Here is an 18804-nt window from a genome sequence, read left to right as displayed (position 1 = left end):
AACACTGATACAGTACTTAATATGATACCAGAAGACTACTCCTTCAATAAGGTGGACAGTGTGAAATTGGGAGATCTGGGGTCTGTTCCCAGTGGTGTCACAGACTTATCACAGCTAAATAAACATTTCATGAATCAGGGGGCAGACACACAGCACATTTACACATAGTGACTTACTTTTACTGTGTGAAGCTGAGTGGCCAGGCAGTATAAAAGTGCCTACTGCAGGCAGCTAGCTTGCCAGAGCTGGTTGTATGTCCTTTCTTTACCACAGGGTAAATTTACAGTAGAATAATATCCATGGTAGATTACTTCGTAATAATTATGTCCTGTGACAACCCCTTTAGTTTCTCTATTTTGCATAAAGGCAATAATAATATTTACCTGTCAGTCTTGGCATTAGGCTTAATCCATTATTGTTTATAAACCGCTTGCAGTTCCGTGGCGAGAGAGGACTGAAGACAAAACAAGTTTATTATTGTTGAACATAACTACTAACTCTGTCAAGCTGAATGGGCCTAACATTTGTCCTCTCTTGAATCATGGATTAATAGTTCCAGGAGGATGCTGGGAGTCTGGACTTTTCACTTCTGTTCCCTGCGCTGTCACTTAGAGTATATCATCATGGCACAATGAATTCCTGTGTTGAGATACTGAAACCATCTTTGAAAAAGTCAGCTGGGGGAAGGGAAGTGAAGCGAAATAGCCATGTTAATGCAGTGCTCTGTCCTGGCTACTTGGACTTGCTGAATGAGGTAGCCTGGATAACTCTGGCATTGCATCATGCCATACACATGTGCCCTTGATGACTTTGATTTTGGACGTGACAGCTTAATCTTTCTGTACATTTTTTTTTTTTACTGTTTTAATCTTTCAATTGGGTAGAAAAATCTCTGCCAAGAACTGCTCTTGTAGTCTGGGAAGAGGTTAAAGTAAACCAAAATTGACTACATTTGCTTAATCCATAAAGTGGTAATTGCATTTCAGTACTCTGGCATTACTTTCCCTCTGTAAGTGCTTGAAAAAAGGAAATGTGTTTTTTACAGCTGTTAATTAGCAATTATAGATTATTGCTATATATTCTATAATGTTGTATAATACATGGGATGTGTTTGTGAACTGGTCTTCCCTACTGGAAATAAACTTTTATATTTTATATTTGTTAATGTGTAGCCTGGGATATGGAGAAAGCACAGACATGAGTACAGTGGGCAAATGAAGGAGACTTAACTGAGAGCTTTCCGTTAACTTAGATCACTCTTGGATTCTTTTATGCTTTGTGTTAATCCAGCTCCATTATGAATGCTTAAAGTACTTAATGAAATAACATTATATTTGTAGATAATCTTCTTTATGCATCCCTTTTTCCTCTTTGGCCCCACAGGCTAACAAAAAAGTAAGTGAGCCTGGGTTGAGTTTTGATAACAGAAACACCATTCAGCTCTGCAGGGAGTAGTAGTTAGCCATGTTAATTTGAAGTCAAGCAGAAGGCAAGGCAGGGTGACACCGTAGAAACTAAGTTGTTCAAAAAAGCATAAACTTTTGTGGGCAACAGCTTGTTTTGTCAGATGCTATGAAAGGTTTTGTCAGATTATCAGGATGCTAGATGCTTTCATAGCCTCAAATGATCCCTCCCCCTCTGACAGCCCCCGAGCTGGGTGTGGGACTAGGGAGAGGGGCAATTCAGCAGCCTCCTCAGAGGCTGCTGGAGCACCCCTGCCTGCTAGCCAGGGCCAGTACAGGCAGGCTCAATTTCTACCCCTCTCCCACCCCTGCCCCCCCCCCCCCAAGCAAATGTCTCTTGGGTCAGGGGAGGGGCATGGGGCTTTAACTCATGGCACTTTGTGTAAAGCACTATGAGTTAAAGCAGGGGTCCTAATCATCTATAGGCACCCTGAACTCCTAACAGTCTGTTGCCACTCTGCCCTATTATTAAGCTTTGTGCTACACTTGGTTATCTCTTATGCTGTGCTACGTCTGGTTCTCTCTTACACTCCTCTTTAGGCATAGGGAGAATCTATGACAGCAGCAGATTCTCTCTATGCCTAAAGAAGGTTGTTTGTGCCCAAAAGCTTTCAAAGAACAATTTTTCTAACTACTTATTTGGTGTAATAAAAGATATCAAGAGAAGATCTCCATTTCCACAGATTTTATATTAGTTTTATTAATGTGGAAGTGTGAATTGCTTGTAGATACAATAGGGCAATATAAATCACTCTTGCAATGTTAGCATCCAGACTTTGTGATCTAACCAAAATATTCCAAGATTACATAAACCCTAAGATCTTCTAGTCTGCCTAGCTCAGATTCTCAAAGTTCAGGATTCTGTGACAGCACCAATTTTTTTTATGGTTGCTATTTGCAAACTCACTTGCTTTCTATACTGAACACGCAGAGGTTTTTTTGTTTTGTTTTTTTAATGTAAACAGCTAGGCATCAAGTGTTAAAAGTCTGCTTTGTTATGGAGCTCCTTTTTTAAAAGCCTCTACTAGCTTGATTCTGAATGGTTTAAATTCAGTATTTGTACACATGCACACATGCACAGCTTGTAAAACAATTGTATTAAAAATATATATTAAAATTGCGTTAAAAGTAAATCCTAGTTTGCTATCACAAACCAGTGTTGACTAGAACTAGGGACATACACAACCAGAACCTCATATTATGTATAGATGGGCATCCCCCTTAAGAGCTAGTCTGTCTACCATTTTTTGACTCCACCTACTACAGCCTTATAAAGACTATTAGCTAGGTAGAGAAGGTTAACACAGGGTAGGAAGCCAAAGGAGTAATATCTACTCAGAGTCCTGGGTAGGGCTCCCAGTGAGGGAGGAATTACCAGGAAGAAGATGGTACTAAAATCCAGAGGTGACAGAGTGAATAGTTATGAGCAGCAAAAGTAGTACAGATAAATGTCTTGGGGGAGGATATTGGAAGTGTCCCAGGATAAAGCATTAAGGGTTAAGTGAGGCATGCCTGGCCAGTTTTTATTTCTGCTTGGGGTCTGGACCTGGACCTCAGTGGAATAGTCTCCCTGTATCAACCCTAGGGTACTACATGGGTTAAAGATGTCACCAAAGATGTCACCAACCTATTAAATGGGTACTTTGTGTCGGTCTTTCATCAGTCCCATGGGACGCCCATGCCCGCTACGGGACAGGGAAGTCTGGGTGAGGGTGATCCCCTGCCCTCCATTAATGCTGACTTCGTGAAGGAACATCTTGAGAAGCTGGATACCTTCAAGTCAGCCGGCCCTGACAATCTTCACCCCAGGGTACTCAAGGAGCTGGCGAGCATCATAGCCCAGCCTCTAGCACGGATCTTTGAAAACTCTTGGCGCTCTGGTGTAGTGCCCGAAGACTAGAAGAAGGCCAATGTGGTGCCTATCTTCAAGAAAGGGAGGAAAGTGGATCCAGCTAACTATAGGCCCATTAGCCTGACTTCTATCCCGGGGAAGATCTTAGAAAAGTTTATTAAAGAGGCCATCCTTAATGGACTGGCCGATGCCAACATCTTAAGGGATAGCCAGCACGGGTTTGTTGCGGGTAGGTCTTGCTTGACCAATCTCATTTCCTTCTACGACCAGGTGACCTATCACCTGGACAAGGGAGAAGAGCTTGATGTCATATATCTTGACTTCAAAAAAGCCTTCGATCTGGTATCCCATGATCACCTCTTGGTGAAACTGGCCAATTGTCGCCTTGGGTCCCCCACGATCCACTGGCTGGGAAATTGGCTCCGGGGTCGGACCCAGAGGGTAGTAATTGATGGAAGTCACTCATCGTGGTGTCCTGTGACCAGTGGGGTCCCCCAAGGCTCTGTCTTTGGACCCATATTGTTCAACATCTTCATTAATGATGTGGACACTGGAGTCAGAAGCGGACTGGCCAAGTTTGCCGATGACACTGAACTTTGGAGCAAAGCATCCACACCAGTAGACAGGCGGGTGATCCAGGCTGACCTGGACAGGCTCAGCAAGTGGGTGGACGAGAATCTGATGGTGTTCAACGCTGATAAATGCAAGGTTCTCCACCTTGAGAAGAAAAACCCGCAGCATCCTTATAGGCTCGGCAGTGCTACGCTGGCTAGCACTATGGAAGAAAGAGACTTGGGGGTCATCATTGACCACAAGATGAACATGAGCCTGCAATGCGATGCTGTGGCTAGTAAAGCGACCAAAACGCTGGCTTGCATCCATAGATGCTTCTCAAGCAAATCCCGGGACGTCATTCTCCCCCTGTACTCGGCCTTAGTGAGGCCGCAGCTGGAGTACTGCGTCCAGTTTTGGGCTCCACAATTCAAAAAGGATGTGGAGAAGCTTGAGAGAGTCCAGAGAAGAGCCACGCGCATGATCAGAGGTCAGGGAAGCAGACCCTACGATGACAGGCTGAGAGCCCTGGGGCTCTTTAGCCTGGAAAAGCGCAGGCTCAGGTGTGATCTGATGGCCACCTATAAGTTTATCAGGGGTGACCACCAGTATCTGAGGGAACATTTGTTCACCAGAGCGCCCCAAGGGATGACGACTAGGTCGAATGGTCATAAACTACTACAAGACCGTTTCAGGCTGGACATAAGGAAGAGTTTCTTTACTGTCCGAGCCCCCAAGGTCTGGAACAGCCTGCCACCGAAGGTGGTTCAAGCACCTACATTGAACACATTCACGAGTAAACTGGATGCTTATCTTGCTGGGATCCTATGAACCCAGCTGACTTCCTGCCCTTTGGGCAGGGGGCTGGACTCGATGATCTTCCGAGGTCCCTTCCAGCCCTACTGTCTATGAAATCTATAGAGGCGACACAGTGCATACCCTGTAATTGAGATAACACAAGGGCTGGATGTGAGTTTGTTAGGGGGAAAATAGCATAAGGTAATTTTCTGAAGAGCGGTGATAAACTGGCAAGGCGACTAAGAAAAGGACTAAAAACCCAACTCCCATTATATGCTCCAATGCAGCTCCTGTTTTTTATTTATTTATTTATTTATTTATATGTATAATTTTTTTTATTATTTTATTTTTTTAACCAAATACCCTGGTGATCTTTTTTTTTTTTTTTTTTTTTCAAGTAGGAATTTCTGCATTCTGCGCGCATTCACTTGACAGACATATTGCGTGTGTTTATAGCATTAGGCTATGGGTAAAAAGAGTAACAATCAGGGTTCAGTTTGATCATTCTACTTTTTGTAGGTCCAGAATATGAAGGTTAAAATTTCTGGCTTTTTCCAGTTTATTATTATTATTAACATCATCGTTATAGAAAAAGTCCATTAACTTTCAGTTACTATGTGTAGCAAATTGGCTTAGCTATGTGCATATGTTCTTGGTTTTATCTGTAGTTAGGTGATATAGTTTCCTGAGAATTTTATTTTCAACATAGTAGATAATTTCTGGTGTGTAATTTTCATGTATGGGTAAAAACAGAGACAGATGGATCGATTTGGAATCAGTAATGGACAAAATAGTTTCACCTCTGAATACCTATTAAAATTCAGTCCAGGTTAGTATTAACTGACACTTGTACTGTGTAATTGCTGACTGATAGCCCATATAAAATGATTTGGCCATCTTGCTCTATTTCCTATAGTAGTAGATATATCACAAAACCACAGCTGCAGTTGCCAAGAACTGAATGGGCTTGGAGATTCAATTATCTTGTAGGTCAGATGCAAGACATATTGGCAGGAACCTGACATAAAAATATGCACTGTGCTACTTGTGTGTTCTTAGTTCTGTAGAAGCAAAAGAGCATTAGGCTGTCAGTGCCACCAAATATCTGTAAATTGGATAGAAGGGACAAAAGAAGCATACAGGCCATTTAGACACCCCATACACTCCCTCCCCACATGCACATTTCAGATATAGCACAATTAACTGGTTAATTTTGCAATTACCTTAAGACTTTGTGCGCATAGCAGAGTCTTTCTTGTGGTTGGGAACCCCATCAGCTGACAAAGTTTCCAGTAACGGAGGTGCATCATGCCCAGTGTGAAACCTCTGGGCCTGGGAGAATGCAGCTACTGTGCTTCCCAATACTTGGGGGTACATGAGATGCTGGGCTCACGCATGCAGCTGGGACCTAGAGTCCCACTCATGACTGACATATCGGTCCCGGCTGTATGAAACATGCATCTGGGACTGAGTCCCTATACCTGATGGGACTTTCAGTCTCACACATGTGCAGCTAGGACTGAGAGCCCTGTTGGGTGTGGGACTCCCAGTCCTGGCTGTGTGTGGCGCAGCTGGTACTGAGAGGTCCATCAAGCACAGGACTCTTGGTCCCAGCTGCATGTAGCTTCAGTGGCTGGGAGCCCCCTCAGCAAAGGAGACTCTCAGCTGTGGGAGCCTGCTTCTTGCCAATACAGGAGGAACCCAGGATTAGGCTCCCCCTAAACCAGCAATAATGCATAATTGTATCTAATGTGTGATCCCACAATTATGCCTTCTGCTATGCACATGGGGTCATTCGTAACGCCTAGCTAGAAAAAATACTTCTGAAAAGTAATGTAACTGTTTTAATTACAATATTTTGAGAAGCCATAGCCCCACCCAGCTGACTTCAGCATGTCTATAATACCTTCCTTTTCCCCAGTGTTAAGAAGTTTTTGTTTGTTCCTGCACTCATGGGTGGATCTAGGATTCTGAAAAGTAGGGTGCAGATGGTGTGGCACATCATCACATATAAACCACATTTTCCTCCAGTTAAAGAGAAATTAGAAGCTTTACTAATACAGTGTTTGGGAGGGACCGGGGGGAGCAGAAGGACTAGCCCTGTATTACTGTATTTACTTGAATATAAGATGATGGTGAATATAAGATGACCCTCACAATAATTAGATTCTGTGTATGGAATATTTATATATTTGTTATAATTTTGCAGACACAGAATCTAATTATTGAAGGTTTACCTTGAATTTGTTCCCCTACCACTTCTACACCAGAAAAAAATAATCTGGGGGAGGGAGGGGTGTCAGGTGGTCCCTCTTGCCCTCTGCCTCCCTCAACTTTTTTTGATAACAGCCCCTTCACCCACCCTACACCTTTATTGTCAAACCCTGATCTCCCAGAGCACATGGAAATTAGGGGTACATTTGAAAACACTGACTTTGAAATAAACATTACAGCAGTAACTTGCATATAGACAAATTACTATAGGTACCCATAGACTTAGTTCATTCAGAAGTGGTGCATTTTACCTTTTTTGAAACTGCTTCAAGTTTAGGCACAGGTACTGCATAAAACACACTTTTAAGCAGCACTTTTGAACCTACTTAGATCTAGTACAAACTGCATATGATATTAATCCAAAGCCAAAAGACTCACGATTTACCATAGAGTTCATTGGGCTCGTTCCCTGCATATTCAACAGAGTTTCAAGCCATGGTGGTCCCACAATTCAGCATGCTCAGTATGTGCATCTACTCCAGGTTACTCCTCCCCCCACGCCCTGAAAAGATCCTTGTGTTAATTAGCCCCCGCTCATGACTAGAACTGGATGTTCTTGTCAAAAGTACTGGGATCCTCCAAAAATGTATATGGAGATGAGGTGCAGGAAAACTTGGTCCAGCTCAGTCTCATGGAAGGCAGGACCACACTAATTACATGAGAGGAGGTGATAGAAGGATTCTAAATGAACTATTTTGGGCCCCATCTGGTGATGTTTTCCAGACATTTAAGGGATCATTGGAAATGGAAAGAAAGGCACATCTTAACTGTAGGAGTGAAGAGAAATTCTAAATGTATTCAGTGTACATGACTTGAAAGAGTTGGTGCTGGGTGGGACTGAGCACAATGGGCACTACCATACATCTTACTCAGGTAGGCTGCATTAACTTATGTTTGTGGTAGGTTTGCAACAGTATGTTTGCCCAATATCCCTTCTTGGCCTCTTGTGGCCTAAGGTCAAGTGTAGTACCAGGATGAGGCCTGTCTCTTGCATTCCAGGCAGTCTGACTCCTTTGAGTTTCCCCAAATGCAGGTAACTGGACTGCACAATTTTGTGGCAATGGGGGACTGCCTTAACACTCCCCCCCCCCCGCCCCGCCCCCCCGATCTTGCTTCTTGCAGCTTTTGGTGAGAAGCAAGTAAGACTAGGGGCATCTGAACCTGAAGGCCTCTGGGCTTGGGGCTAACACATAGGATGCCTGCCATGGGTTTGGGGAGCATCCAAAGTCCCATATGGATGGGTTTGGGAGAGAGGACGCTTGCCCGGTGGCAGAGCCACACAGACTTCAGTGATTGAGCTCTGCTCAGTCAAAATTTGGAACTTGACTATTAGCTTTGCACAGTAGAATTTGGAACTGAGTTGGCTCTTGAAACAAAATTGAAAAAAAATTAAAATATATGGACCATGTGTTTTATAGTCATACTCAGTGTTAGCTGAATTTAATCAACTCCAAGAATGAGCACATGCTACTTTTGGCAGCAGTTTAATAATAGACAGTGTATTTAATGAGGTTTCCTTGTATGCAATTATAAGATGAGGTGCTTTTTTTCCCCATGCTGATGGGGGGGAGAAACCTCATCTTATATTTAAGTAGATACAGCATTCAGTTTATGACCAAAGCAAAAAAAACAATTCAGCTATTGGAATGTTCAGTAATTTCCTAGAGTATACATAAAATAAAATCAAAAAACAAAATAGAACAAGCTAGGCAAAAAATAGTCAAAGGATATCGTATCATTAGTCCTTTAGTCATTATAGTTAAATGTACATCTCTTATTCAGATTCATAAAACAAAATCTAGTCTTGAGTGTCTTGACAGTACTTCTAATAATTCATTATCAGTTATTTCTACACATGAGTTAAGATTTTTAGCTAGAGTTAATAAGAGTCAGCAGGGCTGTAAAATAGGAGAGATTACCAGGAATGGCTAACAGAAAGCAATATTGCAGAAGAAAAGATAGCTTGAATGGTGAAACATGAAGATCATTAAAAAAGCTAGAGGAATGTTAACACTTGTGGCGTGGAGAGAGATTAACAGGAATCAAGGATACGATAATAAACCAAATGACTCTCTGAGCCCTGCCTGCATAGAAATGCCTCTGCCCCTCCCAGGCAGTTGGTTTTAGAGTTTGGATGGAGCAGAAATCAAAGTGGGGTGCAGCTGCATCACTGTGCCTGTCCTGGATGTGCCCCTTTAGGGATAGGGGAGTTTACTCTGTGTTTGGATGAAACAGATTCAGTTTTGCTTTGCAATTGGGTGAGCAGCAGTCTTTGTTCCTGTCCAGTGTACTTTTCAGGAACAGCCATAGCCTCTGTATCCACTGGCCTATATAATATAGAAACATCTAAAAATTTAGTATCTTTCTACTTAAGCTTTACCATCTAAGGCAATTTTTTCTTAAGTGCCCAAGTTGAGTTTTCAGAAGTGGTTAGGTCCACTGGCTCTATAACTCAGTGAAGCTAGTGGATCCCAACTGCATACTTTTAATTTCTGAACAGGAGAGCTTCAGCTCCTAAGGTACTGAGGCAATTTAAAAATGGGAGGATAAGGTATTCTTAAAATAAAAATGTTTTGTGATTATGAGGGTACTTGGAGGGAGGAAAATTATTCACCTCCACCTCTAAAAATGGTTTAAAGGATTCTGTGGAAACATCCATGTATTGAAGATATCAGACTTAAAGTACTAGCTAGATTTGTTTTTAAAGACTTGATATTAAAAGGTGGTTCCTCCACTGTGGTCACGCTGAACAAAGTTGCCTTACATTGCTTTTGAACCTCCAGTGCTAAATGAAGACTTTATAAAGTTCTGGCATTTAATACATGTGGGGGAATAGTAAGGTTATCCCTTTTCATCCAAACCATTTGACACATTTTTAAGTGCAAGTGCTGTGTGCTTTCTTCTACTAATTTTCTCTTCATGTTAATTGTTTTTTATTGTGGTGCATGTTTCTTTGGACCATGTTACCAACTGGGCTCAATCTTTTTTAAAAAGTGTCCACAAAATTGTTCAGTTTTCACAACTTTTTCATCTGAGCCTATTGTTGGGAAGAGGTATGGCATGTTGTTTCTGACATGGGCGCTTGTCCAATAAGAGTTAAACTGGAGCCACACTTTTCATGGCCCTCAACTAGTTATAAGATTTGTTTGATGAAGTCTTAGCTGCGTGTGTGCATGTTCATGCATACGTCAGGGACCCCTGACAGATGTTAAATTTATTGCACAATGAATTATATGATAAAAGGTGCCAGAATGTGGGGGGAGCCCCATGTGCCAGCACCTGTAAAACCCACATGGTATAGTGCTGCACCGCTTGCCTTTAAACTTGCTGGTGCATGTAAAGTCCTGGATTGAGATCCCCAGACATCAGGAGGGTGAGATGGGAACTGCTGCATCAGACACTAGTTCTGAACACTGTGCTTTCTATGGTCATGGTACCCTTTGAACATCCAGGTGTGTGGCAAACTGTTGATACTGAGCTCCCTGTGCATCGGCCGTTGTGATTGTGATTAGATAATTTTTTATCCCAGATTGCAAAAATCTTGTTCTGTCATGTCCATCTGGGATTCATGGTAAACCTTCCTCAGAGCCCAATCTGGTGACTAATTTAATGTTTCCCAAGGGTCAAAGGCATCTTTGTTTCTAAACTCACTCCCTGCCTGGAATAACCTATTCTCTGGAGAATTTGTGCGTGTTTCAGTGAGGGAATGGTCATGTATTTCAGAGACGAGAGACCCTCTGTGCTGGCCAGTCCTCTTTAAAATTAATGTTCTTTGCTTCTGATATGAGCTTTGACCATGAATTGGTATCTCCACCTGTCTTCTGTGGGAAGGCCTTTCCTTGTTACAGGAGACGTGTGACTTCTTTTGGAGCCAGTACTTGTGCCTTGCTGAGTGTTTCGCAGTGAGTGATAGAGGTGAAAGAGCTTGAGATTCTAAATTCTCCTTCAAGGGTAAGCTGGCTGACAGTGGCACAATAAATTGTTAGATTACTGACATCTTTCAGCCCTGTATCTAATGCTGCTAATATAGCCTCTTTAGTTTGTTAGTAAAGACAGGTGTGTTCTGCTTAGAGCTGTAATTATAATTGTGCTGGAGCTTAGGTGGTAGAGGCTTAAATTGTGGATTTTCTTACTGTTCAAATATTTGATTCAAAGTAGGGACTGAAAGGATTTCAGAATGTTTCCTGTATAGTAGTAAGCTCCAAGAAACCACAGAGTTCCTGGGCCTATTATACTAGGAGAATTGTAGATGGGCTACAATGGTGAAAAGCTTATCATGTATTTCCACTCCTTATACTTCTTTTACCCCACTGTAAGACTATGTAGGGGTATAGGGCTCTCTTATCCTTTTGTGAATAGTAGGCCATACTAAGATATAGCAACTTCCTTTGTCATCACAAAGAAACTTACAGCTGCCAGAGCTGGGATCAGAAGCAAAGGCAAATGACACCTGTGTTTTACTTTATTTGTGAGGACTGAACCTGAGACCTCTGGATAGAAAAGCACGGATAGAAAAGAAAGGTGTAGGCACAGCTCTAAGATGTTTTGTATTATTGTTTTTACTGTTCAAGGGTAACTCAACGATACCAAATCATCTGCAAAGACCAGAGCCTTTTCAGGCATTGACATTAAAGGATCAGGAATTAGTTTGAATGTTAAAGCAGGATGTGGCTCATCTTGCTTGAATCTTGGTTTTCACTGGGTACAGGAGACCAGGATGTGAGGTGCTTCTGTATTATCTGAGTTCCAATAAGAGTTGGTCTTCTTCAGCAGCCACATGATGTCATACCAAAGTGATCATATGACTCTGAGGTTTTTGTGAGATTTCTTAGCTTGCTCTATAGGATATAGGATTTTCAGGTTTTCTGAGTAGCTAAGTGCTACAGTAAACCCACATGCTATCTCGGGCAGTTGATGCATTTCATCACCCTGCTCATCAGCTGCCTTGAAAATAGCCATAGCACAATGGATTCAATCATGACTGGTTGCCAGTTCCCCTAGACGCATGAGTTCTATTTGTAGGTCTGCCTGAAGTGACTTAGTGCAGTTATCTGTGAAATTGGTGGTGAATGATAGTTAACTCTTAAAATACAAATACAAAACCTTCCTATAGAAACAATCATGAAAAATGAAGGCAATCAATGAAAGAGTGAAAAATGAAGTGGAGAATGACAATCAGTGAGAGAACTGGGACTAGAGTTCAGGGTCCTACAGTTGAGTGTAACGTATACTTGGATGCAGGACAATGGGGTTGGGGAGCCTCTCTTTTTTTTCTGATTTTTTGCTTCATAACAATGCCAGAAAGATTGTACCTTTTCACATCTTCATGACACTGGCTGCATCAGGAACCAGAACCTCAACAAATTCCTGGGAGCTGGCAACAGTGATGGAGTTCTCAGAGGCCTGCATAAGTGTGGCGAAGTCCACATCAGAAGGATTTAAAAGCTTCTCTGGACTGATACTATGCATATACCTCTTAGTTAGTAGCAAGCACAGATTCTGCTAGTAAGCCTAAAAGACAGAGGGAAGGCACTGGCTGAGAGTAAGATGCTGCACGTCTTATTAGTGTCCTTTTTTTTTCTTGCCATATGATTTGATTTTCAAGTTAATGCTTTTCTTACTCTTTTTGATAAGACTTTTTCAGCTGTTGAGTATAATTAACTCTCTATCTATAAAATCATGTAAAATATAATTAATAGTTTGACTTAAAATGCAGAGGAGGAGAGTAGACTTATTTTTACTATGGGGAAAAATAGGCAGCTAATTTTGTGGCTTTTCAACTGCGTGTAAATTACACATGGTACTGAGATGCTACTTTTTTTGGTAATGTGTTTTAGATGCAAAAGCAATAATAAAAGAGATAGCTATCTGATTAAAAAGAATAAACTCAGTAGTTTTGACAGTTTTATTAATTCTTCCTGGCTGTGCCTGCTCTGGAGCCTCAACTTTAGCCTAAATAATTTACTTCATGCATGGAGGGAGCTGTTGCAATGGCCCTGGAAAATTCGGTGATTAAAATGGAAATTGAGAACATAATGGCAAAGGAATGTTAACTTTCAGTAAGTCAACAAATTCCATTGCTTGTTTTCAAAGTCACAGTAAAAAATACGCATATTTAAATACCATGCAGTAGGCCGGCAAACATTTCATTGTTGCATTTTAGACTGTCAGAATGATATGCATGAATATTAATTGGGCATTTTCTAATATTAGAACCTTTCAACCCTTGGATTACGTTCTAGTATTCCATCAAAGAATTCTTTTGAAAATACTTGGTATGAGAGAGGAAAAAAAACAGCCTGACCTCAGCCTCAACAATATAAGTTTCCATCTTCTGGCTGAAAAGGCATGCAAGATTTTTTTTTTTTTTCCTTCTAAAATCATATGCATATGAAAAAAAAATAATTTAGGGCTCTAGTGAATGTTGTAACTTTTGGTCAAATATCTAGAAATATATAGATCAAGCCATATTTTTAAGGAGAACAAAGGGTAGAGCAATAAGTGCCAGTCCTGAATTACGTTAAGTAGTTCAAAATAAGACTCTTCTCAATATCGAGGGCCGTCACAAAGTGAATGCATCACACACATCCTATTTGGAAGCCTCAAAATAGGGCTCTAGTATAGAATAGGCTTCATGTTGTCCTTCTGCTTGTGGTCATCTTCAGAGCAGTAGTTTTTTCATACTTCCTCCCACTAAAAAACATTTAGCAGTTATAGCTTGCTTTTTTCTTATCCTGTTTCTGTAAGTAGCCTTTGTTATCACATGTAGGAAGGGAAGAAAAAGCACCAAGAAAATAATTTTGTGTCAAATTTTCTGTCCATCCCTATCAAAATTAGTTTGGCTTTTATAAATAATTTGTGTTATTTAATCAGATTTAATTTTAGCAAAATAAAGTTATCAAAATGTATTTAGAAAATCAGACTTTGAAAACAGTAATTTTTAAAGTAGGCTTTGGATAATAAAAATGGGAAAAATGATTCTCTTTAACAGCAGAGAAATTGCACCTCTTAAGCAGCTGGAAACCTAGGATGACGTATTGAGAATCATGCACGTCTCAAGAACAGTTTGATGTGGAGGCCAAAATAATAGCCAGTCTGAAGGTTACAGGAATACATTTTATGAAAAAAATATGTTGAGAAATAATCCCCAACTTGCATACATTTTTTAATGGGATAAAAACCAATATTTATTCATCAAGTTGATCGAAGTGAAAGATTTGGACCAAGGATTTGGAAAAAAAAAAGGTGCAAATTTAGAATTGAGCTCCTCAATACACAGCTTGGAGGAAAAACTTTAAGAACCATATTCCTGGAAAATATGGATTTCCATTAAAAATCAAAATGCTTCACATTTTGTTAATTTCTCACCAAAATTTAATTTTAAGAAGAAATTTTGTTTGGGAGGAGGAGGGAGGTTTTGATAATATTAAAAAAAAAAATTAAAGGACTGAAAACTTTTGATATATTTTACAAATGGTCTTTCATTTTTATTATGTTATAATGCAAAGTAAAAACAAAGTTGAAATTGGAATGACATTATCCCATTGAAAACAATGTTTTAATGAGCCCCAAACATATCTATCCTTTTCAGATTTTCCCTGAAGGCAAATTTAGGAAACTTTCAGGCACCATTCTTATTTGATCTAAGTCTTCTTTCTTAAATTTGAAACACTTTACAGAACTGAGTTCATACCCAGGACTCCTAAATTGTATATAGACCTTTGTGGGTGCTCTGTCCCAAAGAATGCTCTATGTTCAACTTTCCCCATTGAGCCCAGTGGAATTGCTTGTATAGATAAGCATTTGCAGAATCAGGAAATGACTGCTTTTTCCTTTGTTCAGAAAGATACTTTGATAATGAAATCTATTTTGAATGTTTGTTTTTTAACTTCTCCAAATAGTCATTTGTTCCTAATGTTTACCTCAAGGAAGGCTGATGATTAATTTATTTCAAATTCCCTTTTTTTCTAATATAGTTAATTTTGAGCCTTGAAATAATTTGATGTGATATTTCCATCTGCCACTTTACCCAAAGCTTGTTGAGAATGGTAAAACAAATGGTTTAATGCTACAAACAGAGTGCAAGTGAGCAGATTCCTTTAAGATTATACCCTTGAATTTCCTCTCATCAATATTAGTGTAAACCTAGAGCCAACATAGTTTATACCAATAAGACTCCAATAAGCAAATGGAGTTGTTTAACCCATCAAGCATCACAAGGTTTTAGGCATTTAAGGTTTCTGATTTCAGTGCTGAGGACAAGGGGACTCTAAGAAATCCCTAAGAAAAAGGGCATCAGGGGAAATGCCTTCTGTTTGTGAAGTCTGCCAATAGTGGGAGGCTTCATTGTGAATAATATGAAAGTAAGAGTAAGCAAGCACCATTAGGGAGACATTAGAAAGGAGCAGAGTTTGGCATGAAGACTATCAGCATATAGATCCCTGAAGACCAGGCAGAATAACTTTGCTGTTACGCTGAAAACTGCAACTGTTTAAGGCTCATTAGCTCTAGTACAGAGTACCTGAGTTTCTCTACCTGTCTGGGTGGGAGTTAAGGAATGGGAGATACAGTGAGTGAAAATGGGAACCTAGTTTTCGATTTTTCCAGGTAAACCTAAGACACAAGCCAAAGCTTTTGGAGGAAACCTGGACTGAGGATGGTTTTGTTTGGCTGGTTGGTTGGGTTTTTTTTGTTATATACTTACCAGTTAAGGAAAACTTCAAAAAGGGGATACATTTTAGACAATAATCTGTGTGGGCATACTGTATTGAGAGAGGAATGTGAGGACTCTGCCTGTTCTTCAGCCTACTTTATAATTTGCCTTTAAACCAGTGCATGCTAGGAAAGTTGCAGGAAGTGACCTGGACAGGGATTGCATAATAAGAATCTGAATGGTCCTTCCCAGAGGAGGAAGTGAAGTTTCCTAAATATTGGTGGGGGAGAGGGGAGGGGGAGAGGGAGAGGGGAGAGGGGGGGAGAGGGAGAGAGGGAGAGGGGGGGAGAGGAAGGGGGAGAGAGAGAGAGAGAGAGAGAGGGGGAGAGGGAGAGGGGGAGGGGGAGGGGGAGAGAGAGGGGGGAGGGGGAGAGGGAGAGAGGGGGAGAGGGAGGGGGGGAGAGGGAGAGAGAGGGGGAGGGAGAGAGGGAGAGAGAGAGAGGGGGGGGGAGAGGGGGAGGGAGAGGGAGAGAGATGAACCTGTAAATAACTTCCAGTTTTTTTGCTTATATCTGTCAGAAACTGTATTTTTGAACATTTCTAATACATCCTTGGTTAAAAAAAAAATTCCCTACATAGTCAGTCAAAGGTCTGTGTAAATGCTTGTTGTCTCTCTGAATATCAGTTTAGTTTTGCCTGAAAGCTAGATTCGAGCAACTTTGAATTGTATAATACATGAATGGGAAATGTAGCATGAGAAGGACTTCTTCCCATAGAATTTTTTATTCCTCTTGATAACATAGTTTTAAGCTTTCTGCCTGGATTGTGCATCTTTGTCCCAATGGCAATCTAAACTGAGAAAATCCATAGTGGGCAGCATGGTATTTTCTATAAAATGCAACCTTGGAAGGTAACAAATGGTAACTGAGATATGGAAGATGTTCTGCTAAATATCACACCTTGGCAAATGGCTTAAACATGTCTCTTGGCACTGAAGGTGTCATGGAGCAGAACCTGTTAGTCCTCTAATGATATTCATAAGTGATCATTGTTTAGTGCTGAATATAAGGAATTCTGTACCGGTTGGAGGGCACCTCTCAGACAGCAACATAGCTCGTCATTATGGCGATGTAGCGTCAGCAGGCATAAACCATGATGTCAGTGTTTTGTCGCCGTAGTGATAAGCTACCTCATTATAGCACATCGCTATGGCAATGTAGCATCTAAAAATAACCGTGCTCCACCAGGATGGTGCAGTAACAACTTACTGCGCCATCATTTAGTACTTCCTTTTGTGTTTAGTATTGAACTTTTGTGTTACAGATTTGAACCTGCTTCCAATCACTTGCATCTTTTTATGTGTAATTTCTGTCCCTAGCTCAAGTGTCTGCATGTACCTCAGTTTGGTCACCTCTGCCGTAGAGTAATGGTAGGCCGCCCAGAAACACTCTTTAAGATAGAGGATTTGAATAGTTGTTTTCACTAAAGAGGGTAGATACCTTTTTCAAAAGTTGAATCGTGGCTTCTGCTTTAATCAATACAACTGTATGGTAAAGTTTCCTAAATACTAGTTTTTGTGTGCGTGCATGCGCGTGCGCACTTGAAAACCTGCAAATGACTTGCAGAGTTGTTGCTTTTGCTTCTCAGAAACTTTTACTGTAACCCTTGTTCAGGCCAGTGTTTCTTTTAATTTATAATAGAAATTTATATTTTAATATTAATATTCTTATTCTCTACCTACATTATAGTGAATGAAAATGTCTCCAAGTTCAGGAAACACTTTGGCAAATGTCAATATTGTGCTTTCACTTTGTTTGAAACCCCTCACCAGGTCAAGCTTATAAATCAGAGGATACAGTAGGCTTTCTGCATGACGTATTTTCTCCTTTACTGTATCTAATTATTTGCAGTTAGTAAGTTAAGACTGTTGGCCTTTCACCTTTGGCATGGAAATAATCTTAGCTGTTGGGTTAAACTAGACATTGCTTTTTAATTCCCTTGTTTTGCTAGGAACAGAAGGACTTTATTTCTTCAGATCATCCTCCAAACAAAAAAAGAAAGGTAGCAACTGTATCAGAACTGGTTCACTGAATGGTTGTTTTTTTTGGTTTTGGTTTTTTGGGAGGGGAGAGGGGAATGTGTGTGGCTTTTTTTTTAACACTTTTAAATAAGTAATATGCTGCAAAACAAAAATATTAGTAACAGTTAAAATGAGTGAAGGAACTTTTTGTACTGGGATTTCTAATAATGAAATTACTGCAGTAGATGGGAATGATTTATGAAAAATCTGAGCCCAATCCTAAATGTGGTACTCACCAGTGTTCTGGTATTTGGTTGATTGTACTGCAGACTAATCTCATAAAAACAAGTTGGATAATTGCTGTAAGATTGCCCATGTGTAGCTGTATTCCAGCAAACCACTAGCTTTTTTGGGAGAAGACTTGCAGTCCTTAAAGGGTACTCTGACAGCTTCATTTCCATTTCTGAGGCTATAAGCAGATATAACCAAATAAAGTAGGTTGGCTGTGCCAGGTTGATCCACTTCATTGGGCAACATAGAAACCATCTATTTTCTTGCAGGATTGGACCTCTGCTACTCCCAGGGCTTCAGAACCCTGGGTTGCCTGCTTGCAGATATATAGCCCAGGAATAGTCTGGCAGGGGATTCCCTGGGTGCATTTATGTGCTGCTGTGCCCAACTTGAGCCATACCTCTGCAAATGTTAATTCCAGGGGCCACAAAGGATTGGGCCCCTGAAGCCCTAGAAGCACCTACCTGCTCTGGACTGCTTGTGCTCTCCCACCATAAAGCAAACAGATGTATGACACAAAAGAGCGGCACAATTTTATATCATCTGTCACAGCCACAAATTTTGAGCATTTGTGGCGCAACAAGGATCAGGGACATCTGTTTACTTGGCCCTTATGTCGCCATAAAAAATTATTGCTGCCAAAGAGGATGTCTGTTTCCAGCCTGAGATGCACAAAGCAGCAAGGAAATTATGGACCTGCAAAGCATCAAGGAGCTCCTACAGAGCAATTTCCCAGTAAAATTGTGAAAGCTAAGGATGCTTACTTTTTGTTAAACCCCTGTAGTCTATCTGGCTTGAAATATCTGTGTAAAGAACACTGTTTGGGAAAGTCTTTTGTTCTGCATTGATCTAGGACCTCAGCGGGTGTGTTGCTCCTGATGGTTTATAATGCCCTCTCAAG

The 18804-nt window shown here is 40.8% G+C and overlaps 1 protein-coding gene across 7 annotated transcripts in view; it reads left to right on the top strand.

Moving 5' to 3' along the window:
* Positions 1–18804, top strand: part of EPS8 (epidermal growth factor receptor pathway substrate 8) — a 195370-nt gene that overhangs the window by 111332 nt on the left and 65234 nt on the right. The window contains exon 1 of one of the 7 annotated variants that reach the window (XM_059726546.1): positions 17633–17653. The exons of the other annotated variants lie outside the window; for them this stretch is intronic. The gene's annotated coding sequence lies outside the window, so the exon portion shown is untranslated. Of the gene's footprint in view, positions 1–17632; positions 17654–18804 lie in introns of those variants that run through there. 7 annotated transcript variants of the gene reach the window in all.

The sequence above is a fragment of the Alligator mississippiensis genome, chromosome 4 (genome assembly GCF_030867095.1).
Source record: "Alligator mississippiensis isolate rAllMis1 chromosome 4, rAllMis1, whole genome shotgun sequence".
NCBI classification, from domain to species: domain Eukaryota; kingdom Metazoa; phylum Chordata; order Crocodylia; family Alligatoridae; genus Alligator; species Alligator mississippiensis.
This window is presented reverse-complemented; position numbering and strand designations above follow the sequence as displayed.